Source organism: Somniosus microcephalus, chromosome 2, assembly GCF_052327205.1.
Source record: "Somniosus microcephalus isolate GS21.2 chromosome 2, FLI_Smic_1.0, whole genome shotgun sequence".
Classification (NCBI taxonomy): Eukaryota; Metazoa; Chordata; class Chondrichthyes; order Squaliformes; family Somniosidae; genus Somniosus; species Somniosus microcephalus.
In genome coordinates this window covers 43,172,465-43,186,287 of record NC_140988.1, presented here as the reverse complement: position 1 = coordinate 43,186,287, position 13,823 = coordinate 43,172,465, and positions in this window count along the sequence as shown.

The following is a 13,823-nucleotide window of genomic DNA, read 5'->3' as shown; positions in this document are numbered from 1 at the left end:
AATGTAAAAAAACTGATACAGGACTGTGGGAATGCAGTACACATAGATAAGAAAGAACAGAAACAGAATGTTTATAGAACAGAGTAGAGACAGTCTCAGGGCTGAATTTTGTTGAAAGCTAAAGTGAATTTTAAACAGAACTCTGTAGAAAGAAACAAATGACTTGTGCAGCGTGTGATCACCTAGTTTTCTGTATTCTCATAACGACTTGCAAGTTTATGAAAATGTATAAATATTGTAGCCCAGTGAGTCTAGGGGCGCACTCTAGAGGATGCTTCCTTGTGGGCAAACACAAAGGGTTTCTCAGAGTGAAGTCCAGTACCGGTGACCGGAATAAAACTTTACTTATTTTACAGTTTCTGACTTTGTGTATTACTGAGAAAGTGACAATAGACTGACCGGCGTGTTGAGTCTCCTAAAGCAGTGAACCCTGATACCCCAAGTTAGGGGTAGATCCTCCTCACAGAAGCGAGGGGTTAACAGCCAAGCTGTTCCAGTACAGCTACAACACTGGCATCTATCCGGCAATGTGGAAAATTGCCCAGGTATGTCCTGTCCACAAGAAGCAGGACAAATCTAATCCGGCCAATTACCACCCCATCAGCCTACTCTCAATCATCAGCAAAGTGATGGAAGGTGTCGTTGAAAGTGCTTTCTAGCGGCACTTACTCACCAATAACCTGCTCACCGATGCCCAGTTTGGGTTCCGCCAAGACCACTCGGCTCCCGAGCTCATTACAGCCTTGGTCCAAACATGGACAAAGGAGTTAAATTCTAGAGGTGAGGTGAGAGTGACTGCCCTAGACATCAAGGCAGCATTTGACCGAATGTGGCATCAAGGAGCCCTAGTAAAACTGAAGTCAATGGGAATCGGTGGGGTGGGGGGTTGGTGGCGGGCGGGGGGGTGGAAACTCTCCACTGGCTGGAGTCATACTTAGCACAAAGGAAGATGGTTGTGGTGGTTGAAGGTCAATCATCACAGCCCCTGGACATCGCTGCAGGAGTTCCTCAGGGAAGTGTCCTCTTCCAACCATCAGCTGCTTCATCAATGACCTTCCCTCCAACATAAGGTCAGAAATGGGGATGTTCGCTGATGACTGCACAGTGTTCAGTGCCATTAACAACTCCTCAGATAATGAAGCAGTCCATGCCCGCATGCAACAAGACCTGGACGATGTTCAGGCTTGGGCTGATAAGTGACAGGTAACATTCGCGCCACAGAAGTGCCAGGCAATGACTATCTCCAACAAGTGAGAGTCTAACCACCGCCCCTTGATATTCAATGGCATTACCATCGCCAAATCCCCCACCATCAACATCCTGGGGGCTCACCATTGACCAGAAACTTAACTGGACCAGTCACATAAATACTGTGGCAACAAGAGCAGGTCAGAGGCTATGTATTCTGTGGCGAGTGTCTCACCTCCTGACTCCCCAAAGTTTTCCACCATCTACAAGGCACAAGTAAGGAGTGTGATGGAATACTCTCCACTTGCCTGGATGAGTGCAGCTCCAACAATACTCAAGAAGCTCAACACCATTCAGGACAAAGCAGCCTGCTTGATTGGCACCCCATCCACTACCTTAAACATTCACTCCCTCCACCACCGACGTACCGTGGCTACAGTGTGTACCATCTACAAGATGCACTGCAGCAACTCGCCAAGGCTTCTTCGGCAGCACCTCCCAAAACCGCGACCTCTTCCACCTAGAATGACAAGGGCAGCAGGCGCATGGGAACACCACCACCTCCAAGTACCCCTCCAAGTCACACACCATTCTGACTTAGAAGTATATCGCCGATCTTTCATCGTCGCTGGGTCAAAATCCAGGAACTCCCTACCTAACAGCACTGTGGGAGTACCTTCACCACACGGACTGCAGCGGTTCAAGAAGGCGGCTCACCACCACCTTCTCAAGGGCAATTAGGGATGGGCAATAAATACTGGCCTTGCCAGCGACGGCCACATCCCATAAACTAATTTAATTTTTTTTTCCTAATACTGTTCCTATAGGGCCAGGGTAGGACTTCTACTCTCAGCTCCAACCCGGCCATGACCCCAACCTATTTTCCTGGGATGGGGCTCATTTAGCCCAAGGCGGGCTCCCAGCAGGTTTCCTGCCACTAAGAGGGAGTCTGCTGCTCCTAACAAGGGAAAACTTGGCAGTACTGCAACAGGACCACAGCTGCAACATGAGAAGAGATGGGAGGCCATATCGAGTAGCAGAAAAGCCTCGAAGACGTCAGAATTTTTTTTAATGAATGCCTCAGCTGAGACCAAAGCCTTCAGTAGGTAAGGGATTGGGCCTGCGAAGGCTGCTACTAGGCTCTCTCCCTCTATCAAGGACTTCAAGGCACTACTACAGGCTTCACCTGATGGCTCTGGGGAGTGCCAGTAAGAGGAACGGATGGCAGGGAAATCGGATGGAAGCTTGTGCTCCATAGTTTTGCTGGCATTTGCATGCAGCAGGCGGGGCAGGGTGGCCAGCAGCAGTCTTGGCGGGGATGGGAGGAAAGAAATTAAGGTCAGGGCAGGAAGGCAGTTGTAGGCCTCACTGCTCATTTACCCTGCCAATTTTGCCACTATCCCACCCGATTTGAGGCAGGATAGTTGGTGAAAATGCAGGCCAATGGCCCTGAAATTCCGCAGAGCTTCGCCCAATCTCCTGCCATAACTTTGGCAGGACATCAGCAGAACCCCCAGAGAAACCAGCTGAATGGCTGAAAATGGGCGTTTATGCCATTTCTCTGGGGATTTAACCGGTTCCATTGAAGTTATGGCTGGAGATTCAGAAACCATCTTTCGAATCTCCAATATTGTAGTTATGATTTCATTATTATTATGGAGTTTTGTTATAAAAAAAACTAATGCATTGGAACATTTTTATTGTAATCTGTTGTACAGTTTATTCTAACCAATTTGTTGCAAATTTGACTCATCGGAAATAGTTAGAAGATACAGAATAGGCTTCAGTCTCCTGCATTCCTGGAATATGTTGAGCCTCATGAAACCGTTCAATTCTTTATAGCTAGTCTTATATAAGTACAGTTTTTAAATGGTGCTATCTCAAATGGTGCGATCTTAAGAATGAAATAAAGCAATCACAAAAGTATTGACTTTTTGTAACCATCATATTGGGTCAAAAACTGAAGAGTTGTGTAAGAATTCCACTCAGATATGGTTAACAAGGTACAAGATGATGAAATTCCAAAGTGCTGGATATTATTCATCAAAAGGGTTTGTCAGCATTCAGAAAAGCAATTTTATGAAATACCAACTGTGAATATTTACATTTATTCTCATACCTGTAATAGGTCCACAGAATTCCACTCAATGGTTTGATCTTGAAATCTAACAAAAAGAAAACTGCAGACATTATCACCATTTTTGTTTCTTTCATTTACTTGCTTTCCATTTATAGTATTATTTATTACTCTTTCCTATCTCCATATCTGGGCATACACATAAAAAAGCTAATTGTAGCACATGTAAAAATAGCCCATGGCATAAACATTATCGAGACAAACACACACACATTTCTTTCAAACTGAGGACAGAGATTTACACAGCAAAAGTGATCAGATAAATGGCTCACATTAAGAAAAAGATGAAAGATTTAACACACTCTATAAGAAATAAAAATTCCGTAAGACCAGCTCAGCGACCTTCCATCATAGCAAGCTGCTGTTTGGCTGCCGGACTGCCCTCAAGCGCGTGCTCTCATGACTATTTCCCCTTGTAAAGAGCTAGGTCATTGTAATGTATCCAAGGACTGGTACTGTTCTAGATTTTGTTTTGATCAGCTGAGTACCCGACACATGCGTAAACCACGGCCACGATTTTGCCTACCAAGGCAGGTCCAGTGTGGTCGGGGCCAGTATGTGACCCCGCTGCTGGCGCCATCCCACTCTGCGAAAAAAAATTTAAGCTGATTGAGCTTGTTAAGCCCTGCCCAGCACGTTTCCCAACCAATTGAAGGAAGCGGGTCTGATGACGTCACTTGATGATGCCGGTTTCCTTAAAGGAACTATGCGCAGATTGTTTTTGACAATTCTGCTGTCAGTGTTCTACAGCATTGAAGTGCTGCAAACACTGACAAGCATTGCACAGAGGTGCACGGCTGCACCCAGGCTCACCCATGACTCCCTCCATATGCTTATGGAGCGTCACAGCACACAGGGAGGTCCTCTACCCTTCCCATGGGCGGAAGAGATCTCCCAGGAGATCAACGCAGCCTGGTTGCACATTGCACAGGAGGATTCAAGCAGGGATGTCGTCAGGGGGACCAGGCTGCAGTGGCACAACCGTTTCAAAGATCTCAGTAGATCACAAAACGGTACTGCCAAGCCACACTCAACCTCATCCTGCTGTGCCACTCATCACATCCCCATCACTCTGCCTTCCCTACCCTACTCCTGCACATCCTTACTCACACCAACTTACCTTGCACCTCCACCCATCCCTCTGTATCTACATTATTACATCCCCATCTCACTAGCCACCCCTCACACTCACCCTCATCCTAGTCCAATCATACCAACTAACAACACACAAGGGTAGGCACATGGGTATTTAGCCAATGTTCATGTAAAGTTTCTGTTAATGTGGTGTCAAACATTGAAATCTTTATTTTCAACACTTTGCGTTCTTGGACAGATTTGTGCGCACCTTTGAAGTGGCTTAGTGAGTTGCAGTGAATGGTGAGGCATAACGGTACCCCCACCCACCCCCCCCCCTGCCCACCCCGCAATGGTGATGAGTGTGAAAGGAATGGCTTGGGCATTGTAGGGATGCTTTATGGTGTTGGTGTGGGGTCGTGCCAACCTGGCGCATCATGTGGCAGCCAGGGTGTACAGCGTCAAGTGAATCCCGGGCAGCAATGTGGTCGGGTGCTGATGCCCTGTGTCCTGCGCAGCACCAGCTGATTGTGGAGAAGGTTGGTGTTGTTGTTGGTGCTGCTGGTGTGCCTGGTGCTGCTGGTGTTGGGGCTGATCGTGGTGGGATTCTGAGGACGAAGGTGAGATTTTTTTCAAGGGCACCGATACTGATTGAATAGGTGGCAGGTGAGGTTGAGATGACAGAAGCGATCTGTCAATGGTGAGAGAGGTTGTTCCAATGAGGTGACACTGGATATAGAGTTTGCTCCAAACACTTGCAAGCTGCATAAAGCTCAATCTGTCTTCCAAATGCAGTAAGCAACAGCTTCTGACCTTGGAAAGTGAAGACCTATCAAATTGGAACTTTTATACTGTAGGTGTCTTCACACTACTACGAAAATACTGCGGTTGAAACTGACAGTTAAACAAACGTGGTTTAATGTACTGATGTGGCGACACGCCACCACTGGACATAATCCGCTCACGGCGGCACGGACAGTTTAAGCAGACGCCCCCAGCCGGGGGCCCTTTCCTCCAGCAACTTGTTTCCCGCAGGGACAGGCTGCCGGGAGCACTTCCTGTCTGGGGAGTATTTAAGTGGTTGCGTGGGCTTTTCCAGTTTCTCTTTGCCATGAGGTTGATTAAAGCAGTTGTGTTTCACCAACTCTGGTCTCAACTCCCACGTTTGCCGCGGTATCTCAACACTGGTGACCCCGACGCTCAGGGCGAATCCTAAGCTAGCATGGCGGATACAAACGCAGTCATGGTTAAACTACCGGACTTTTGGGAGAACCTGGCCAAGGCCTGGTTCGTTCAAGCCGAGTCCAGATTCCGGCTGAAAAACATTACAGTCGACGCCACGAAGTACGACTACCTCGTCGCCTCTCTCACCTACGCCACAGTCCCCAAGGTTTGGGCAGCGTTGCAGGATCCACCAGTGGAAGGCAAGTACGAACATCTGAAGGCCGCGCTCCTTAAAAAATTTCAAGCGTCCTCTTACCAGCGCAACTGCCAACTCCTCGACCTCCCTGGCCTTGGTGACGCTTCACCGTCAGATCTGCTTTCCCACATGCTGTCCCTCTCAGATGACAAAAACCCCGGCGCCCTCTTTCGCACGCTTTTCATTCGGCAACTCCCCGCCAGCATCCGCCCGCTCATTGTGGAGTCTGGCTCCACGGACCTGAATGAGATAGCCGCAAAGGCCGACCGGCTGCTCGCTGCGCAGACCGCCCGCGACGTCGCGCCCGACCTCACGGCAACGACCACGTGGTCTCCCCGGCCCCCTAGGCCCGACCGCCCTACCACTCCGGGTCACTGCTACTACCACACCCGTTTTGGCACTAGGGCCCAAAGCTGCACGCCACCGTGCACTTTCAAACACCCCCCCGCACCGGCCCCCACGATGGCCGCGGGGCCAAAGGGGCCTCTACTGTACGTCACCGACGACAGCACCAACCGCCGCTTTCTGTGCGACACAGGGGCCCAGCACAGCATCACCCCCGCCTCCGCCCTCGAAATCCAACGCGGCGCACGGGGTATCACGCTGGCCGCAGCCAATGGCTCTCACATCCGCACATACGGCACCCGCATGGTCACGCTCGACCTCGCAGGCCGCCGCTACCGCTGGGAGTTCCTCACAGCCAAGGTCCTCTGCCCACTCATCGGTGCCGACTTCCTACGCGCCCACGGCCTCCTTGTCGACATTCCGAGGCACCGCCTCGTCGACATCAATACTATGGCCCCCATCCCTGGCACATTCACCCCGGCCCGTTCGGTCGGCCTGACGACCTACTGCCTCGCCAGAGCCACGGACGACTACTCGGCACTTCTAGCCGAGTTTCCCGCCCTCACTAACCCGACCTTTTAGGCCAAAGCCGCCAAACAAGGTCTGGAGCACTATATCCCCACCACCGGCCCCCCGGTTTCTGCCCACGCCCGCAGACTCAACCCGGCCAAGCTGGAAATCACGCGGGCTGAGTTCACCACCATGGAGCAACTCGGCATCATCCGCCTCTCCAGCAGCGCTTGGGCCTCGCCCCTCCACATCGCCCCCAAGCCCGGCGGAGGCTGGCGCCCCTGCGGGGACTACCGCTGCCTCAACGACGCCACCACCCCCGACCGATACCCGGTGCCGCACATCCAGGACTTCTCGGCCCGACTGGCCGGACGAACCGTCTTTTCCAAGGTCGACCTTGTGCGCGGTTACCACCAAGTCCCCGTACACCCCGCGGACATCCCCAAAACAGCCGTCATCACCCCATTCGGCCTGTTCGAGTTCCTGAGGATGCCCTTCGGCCTCAAGAATGCAGCCCAGGCTTTCCAGCGCCTTATGGACTCAGTCCTCCGGGACCTGAACTTCCTATTCGTCTATCTAGACGACATTCTCGTGGCCAGCTCCTCCCAACAGGAACACCTCGAACACATTCGCATCCTGTTCGGGCGCCTAGCCCAACACGGGCTCATCCTCAGCCCGGCGAAGTGCCAATTCGGCCTAGCCGAGATCGATTTTCTCGGTCACCACATCACCCCTGCTGGGGCCGTCCCCCTGCCCAACAAGGTGCAGGCCGTCCAGCAATTCCCCCGCCCCAAAACCATCAAGGGCCTCCAGGAGTTCCTCGGGATGGTGAACTTCTACAACAGGTTCATTCCCAGAGCTGCAGCCCTCATGAAGCCCCTATACGACTCCCTCCGAGGTAAATCCGGCAAGATGGCCGTAGCCTGGACCACTGACACATCAGCCGCCTTCGACGCCACCAAAAACGCGCTCGCCGACGCCACCCTGCTCGCGCACCTGAGGGCCGATGCCCGGGTCGTGCTCACCACCGACGCCTCCGACCACGCGGTCGGAGCCGTGTTCGAGCAGTGGGTCAATGGCGCGTGGCAGCCACTTGCCTTCTGCAGCCGCCAACTGCGCCCCCCGGAGGTCAAATACTCTGTTTTTGACCGCGAGCTCCTCGCGCTCCACCTGTCGGTCCGCCATTTCAGATTCCTCCTGGAGGGTCGCCCCTTCACCGCGTACATGGACCACAAGCCACTCACATACGTGATGGCCAAGCACACCGAACCCTTGTCCGCTAGGCAGCAACGCCAGCTCGCGGCCGTGTCCGAGTTTACTACGGACATCCAGCACGTCTCCGATAGAGACAACGTTGTCGCCGACTGCCTTTCCCGTCCCGCCATCTGCGCGAATCACCTCGCGGTCAACTATGCGCAACTAACAGCGGCCCAGCTCACGGACCCAGACCTCCTCTCGGCAGCTACCAGCCTGCCAGGGCTATGCCTAGCCAAGGTCGCGCACGGGCCGAAGCCACGGCAGTCACTTGCGACGTCTCACTCGGCCAACCCAGGCCGGTCGTCCCTGCAACCTGGTGCCGCCGCATCTTCGACGCGCTACACGGGCTCTCCCATCCGGGTTCCCGTGCATCCGTCAAACTCCTCTCCCAGCGCTTCGTCTGGCGCGGCCTCAGCAAAGATGTTCGGACTTGGGCCACCTCCTGCCTCGCCTGCCAACGGGCTAAGGTACAGCTGCACACAAAAGCACCCCTGGGAGACTTCGAGGTACCCAGCCACCGCTTCGACCACGTACACGTCGACATCGTCGGTCCTCTGCCGCCATCGCAAGGCCAAACTTATCTCCTCACGATGGTCGACCGCTACACACGCTGGCCTGAGGCAGTGCCGCTGACCTCCCCCACCACAGCCGACATCGCCAGGGCGTTCGTTAACACCTGGGTCGCAAGGTTCGGCGTACCAGCCGACATAACCTCCGACAGAGGCGCCCAGTTCACCTCCGAACTCTGGACGGCCACAGCACGCAACCTCGGGGTGACACTCCACCGAACCACGGCGTACCACCCGCAGGCCAATGGGCTGTGTGAACGCTTCCACAGGTCTCGCAAGGCCTCACTCCGCGCCGGCCTGCAGGACAGTACCTGGACTGACCGCCTACCGTGGGTGCTACTAGGCCTACGCACCGCGGTCAAGGAAGACCTCCAGTCCTCGGCAGCGGAGTTAGTCTACGGACAACCGCTGCGCGTACCAGGCGAATTCCTCCCGGAGGCTACCACGCCTTGGTCGGCCGAACAGCAGCGGCTCAACTCTTTCTCTTCCGCTCAACAGTTCGCCCCACTTCCGGTCAACCGACACGGCGAACTCGCACCTCACATCCCGCCAAACTTACAGCAGGCACGTTTCGTCTTCGTGCGACACGACGCGCACCGTGGACCCCTGCGACCCCCGTACGATGGACCGCACGAGGTACTACAAACCGGGGACAAGGTCTTCAAGCTGCGACTCGGCGACAGGGTCGACACAGTCTCCATCGACCGGCTCAAACCAGCACACACAGAACCAGGGGAACAGGTCCCCGTGGCCCGACCTCCAACTAGAGGCCGTCCCGCCAGCAAGCCAGCACAGCCGGCGGCGAACCGCCCGGCCCCACCAACTAGACCGGCGACCACTCAGAGCCGCTCCGGCAGAACCATTAGACCACCGTCACGACTCGTCCACTCCTCCTAAGCAGATTCTGGGGGGAGCTCTGTGGCGACACGCCACCACTGGACATAATCCGCTCACGGCGGCACGGACAGTTTAAGCAGACGCCCCCAGCCGGGGGCCCTTTCCTCCAGCAACTTGTTTCCTGCAGGGACAGGCTGCCGGGAGCACTTCCTGTCTGGGGAGTATTTAAGTGGTTGCGCGGGCTTTTCCAGTTTCTCTTTGCCATGAGGTTGATTAAAGCAGTTGTGTTTCACCAACTCTGGTCTCGACTCCCATGTTTGCCGCGGTATCTCAACACTGAAACAGTTACAAACAAAAGAACGCAGGAGAAACTCCACACAGGTCTGTACACTAGCTGGATCCACGAGGACTGACTGAAACACCCTACCCCCCTGACGTCATCACGTCATCACGTTTCCCGCCATTGGGAACGTCACGTGACCCGCGTGATGACGTCATCGCGTCAGATCGCGATTTTATCGATCCCGCGCTGTTTGAACAGAGCAAACACTTAAAGGTAACAACTATGGTTAAAGACAATTATAAACGTTACTGCAAGAGTCTCTTGATGGCTTTGCCACATATGCCCCCCCAGAATTGTCTTTAACGAGGAACGTCAATCGCAGCGGAGGTCGGACAAGCCTGTTTGACCGACTCCTAAATTCCCAGAGAGGAAAACGCTGAGCGGGTGGTGAGCTGGCAGGTAGCACGGTGCGGGTAGGTGCGGCGGTAGCCGGCGGCCGGCCCCGGCACGGGGGCTGAGCAGGTTCGACTGGCTGTTCGAGGTCCAGGTGCGCAGGCTTGAGGCAATCGACGGAGATGTGATCCGGCTTGCCCCCGAAGTTGATCACGAAACTCTTGTCCCCGGCCTGTAGAACCTGGAACGGACCCGCATATGGAGGTGCGAGCGGGGTGTGATGGGCGTCTTGGCGTACAAAGATGAATTTAGCCTTTGACAGCTCCACGGGGACGTTGGAGGAAGGCAAACCGTGCTGCGAGGTCGGAACTGGTCTGAAGCGCTGAGCCGCATCCCGGTGGGCCTCTCGCTGACCGGCTGCAGACCACGGTCGCGTAGGTGATGGCAGGAATTCGCCCGGAACCCGAAGTGGCTGGCCGTAAACCATTTCCGCGGCAGAAGATTGTAAATCCTCCTTCGGCGCTGTGCGCAGTCTCAGCATAACCCACGGCAGTTTATCGACCCATGCTGCATCCAGAAGGCTGGCCCTGAGCGACATCTTCAATGAACCGTGAAACTGCTTGCACAACCCGTTCGCCTGCGGGTGGTAGGCTGTAGTGTGATGGAGTTTAGTGCCCAATGCGGAGGCCACCGCATTCCATAGTTCCGACGAGAATTGCGGCCCGCGGTCGGACAAAATATCCACCGGAACACCAAAACGGGCTACCCATGATGAAATGAAGGCTCGAGCGACATCCGCAGAGGTGGTAGACGTCAGGGGAACCGCCTCTGGCCACCTCGTGGTGCGATCCATCATCGTCAGAAGGTGTGTAAAACCACGGGACGGTGGAAGTGGACCCACCAGGTCGACGTGAACGTGGTCGAACTGCCGCTCTGGTACCTCGAAGGTGGCCAGAGGGGCCCTGATGTGCCGTTGCACCTTTGCCCGCTGACAAACCACACAAGTGTTCGCCCAGTCGCGGACGTCTTTGCATATCCCTCTCCATACGAATTTGGAGACCAGCAGCTTCTGTGACGCACGCACTCCGGGATGCGACAGCCCGTGAATGGCGTCGAAAACGTCTCGGCGCCAGGTCGACGGAACAATCGGACGTGGATCACCCAAGGAGACGTCGCAGAGGAGAGTGGTACCCGCCGAATGGAACGGTACATCTCTCGGCTGAAGGCTGGCAGGGTCAGAACGAAAAGCTTGCGTCTCCGGGTCGGCAGCCTGGTCAGCAGCCATTCTCGAATAATCAATGCCTAATTGAATGGCCTGGACGGCGGCGCGGGAGAGGCAATCCGCTACGACATTGTCCTTGCCAGTCACGTGCCGGACGTTGGTGGTAAACTCGGAAATGTATGTCAGCTGCCTCTGCTGCCGACCCGACCACGGTTCGGCAGTCTTGGCCATCGCGAACGTCAGCGGCTTGTGGTCAACAAACACAATGAAGCGGCGCCCTTCGAGGAGGAATCGGAAGTGGCGGATGGCCAAAAACAAAGCTAACAGCTCTCTGTCAAAGGTACTGTACCGGCGTTCGTGCCACCGCAGCTGGCGGCTGAAAAATGCCAGTGGCTGCCACGCGCCATCGACCCATTGCTCCTGGACGGCCCCGACGGCATAGTCCGACGCGTCCGTCGTGAGGGCGATAGTAGCTCCTGGCCGGGGATGTGCCAACCTCGTCGCGTTCGCGAGCGCGGTCTTCGTATCCCCGAAGGTGCGAACCATGTCTTGTGACCAACCCACGGGCTCCTTTACCGTCTTGCCCCTGAGGGCCTCGTAGAGCGGCCGCATGAGCTGTGCGGCCCTGGGGACGAACCGATGGTAAAAATTAACCATCCCCAGGAACTCCTGTAAGGCCTTCACGGATTGCAGCTTCGGGAAAGCCGTGATCGCCTCCACCTTAGCTCAAAGCGGCATTGCTCCCTCGGAAGTTATGCGGTGGCCTAAAAAGTCGAGTTGCGACAGGCCGAAACGGCATTTGGCCGGGTTTAAAATGAGGCCGTGCTGCTGAAGACGACGAAAAAGAACACGGAGTGCTTGAGGTGTTCCTCCTTTGTGATGCTGGCAATCAGAATGTCATCCAAGTAGACGAACAAAAAATCGAGATCCCGCAGAACCGAATCCATAAGGCGCTGGAACGCCTGCGCCGCGTTTTTAAGCCCAAAGGGCATGCGGAGGAACTCAAACAGTCCAAAAGGGGTGATGATGGCCATCTTTTGAACATCCTGGGAATGCACTGGCACCTGATGTTACCCATGGACGAGGTCGACCTTAGAGAAGATTGACTTCCCCGCCAAATGCGCGGAGAAGTCCTGGATGTGCGGGGCGGGGTAGCAGTCGGGCGTCGTTATATCATTGAGGCGATGATAGTCGCCACAGGGCCGCCATCCCCCGCCCGGCTTGGGGATGATGTGGAGCGGCGAAGACCAGGGACTACTGGACCGGCAAATAATCCCCATCCTCTCCATCGTGGCGAACTCCGCCTTCGCCGCTGCAAGCTTGCTGGGCTCTAAACGTCGCGCCCTGGCGTAGACGGAAGAGCCGGTCGTCGAAATATGGTGCTCCGCCCAATGCTTGGTGGTCGAAGCTGAAAAGGTGGGCTTGGTCAGTTCGGGGAAATCCCCGAGAAGGCGGGAGAAGTCGTCGGGAGGTGGCTGAGCGCAGGAGACCGAGTGCAGCGTGGCCGTGCTACGCGCACATGAAATACCGTCGAGCGTGGCGGCGTGAACGAGGCGACGATTCTTCACATCCACCAACAGGCCGTTGACGCCGAAAAAGTCGGCACCCAAGAGAGCCTGCGAAATTTGAGCGGTGACGAAATCCCAGCTAAAACGTTGGCCACCGAAACAGACTTGTACCCGCCGGTTCCCGAAAGTGCGAACCGCACCCCCGTTGGCAGCTTGGAGGGGGGAACCCCGTCTGCCAGACTGAAGGTCGAGGACCGAGGCGGGAAGAATGCTGCACTGTGCCCCCGTGTGGCACAAAAAACGACGGCCCGAGATGGAGTCGGTTAAATACAGAAGATTCCCGGAATCGCCGATTGCCATCGTGGCCGCGGGGCACGCCCCGGTTCCAGTGTTCTTGACTCGCGGCGGTCTGTTTGACGGTTTGGGCGCGAAACTGCAAGGCGGGCGGCAGCAGCGGCCTTTCAGGCCAAAACGAGCGTGGTAATAACAGTAACCGGTCGTCGGAGGTGTCGAGGTGGGGCCCTTTGGGGCTGGGCGTTGCGCAATGGTGCAGTATTGCTGTCGGACCACGTATATTTTATCCGCCTCTTCGGCGAGCGCGATGCAATCCCCGGTGTCCGACCTGGCGAGGGCTGCTTGGACCTGTTCGGAAAGCTGACTAAGAAACAGCTCGTGAAACAGGAAACATTGGGGTTCGGACCCCAGGAGCGTTAGCATGTGGCTCATTAGTTCCGAGGGTTTGGGGTCGCCTAACCCGGGTAGTGTAAGTAGACGGCGAGCGCGCTCCGCCTTTGTAAAGCCAAATACCTGCAGCAGCCGTGTCTTGATGGCGACATACTTGTCAGCGGTCGGGGGGTTCTCCAGAAGGCTGATGATCCTCGACGCCATCGAGCTGTCGAGGGCGGAGACCATGTACAAATATCGGAGCTGGTCCTGCACGATGTTGCGGAGCTCAAATTGTGCCTCAGCCTGCACAAACCAGGAGGCCGCCTGTTGTTCCCAGAATTGGGGGAGCTTCAAAGCCACTGCGTTGGCTTCCATCACTGGCCTGCGTTCCGTGTCCACCGTGAAAAACGTTCG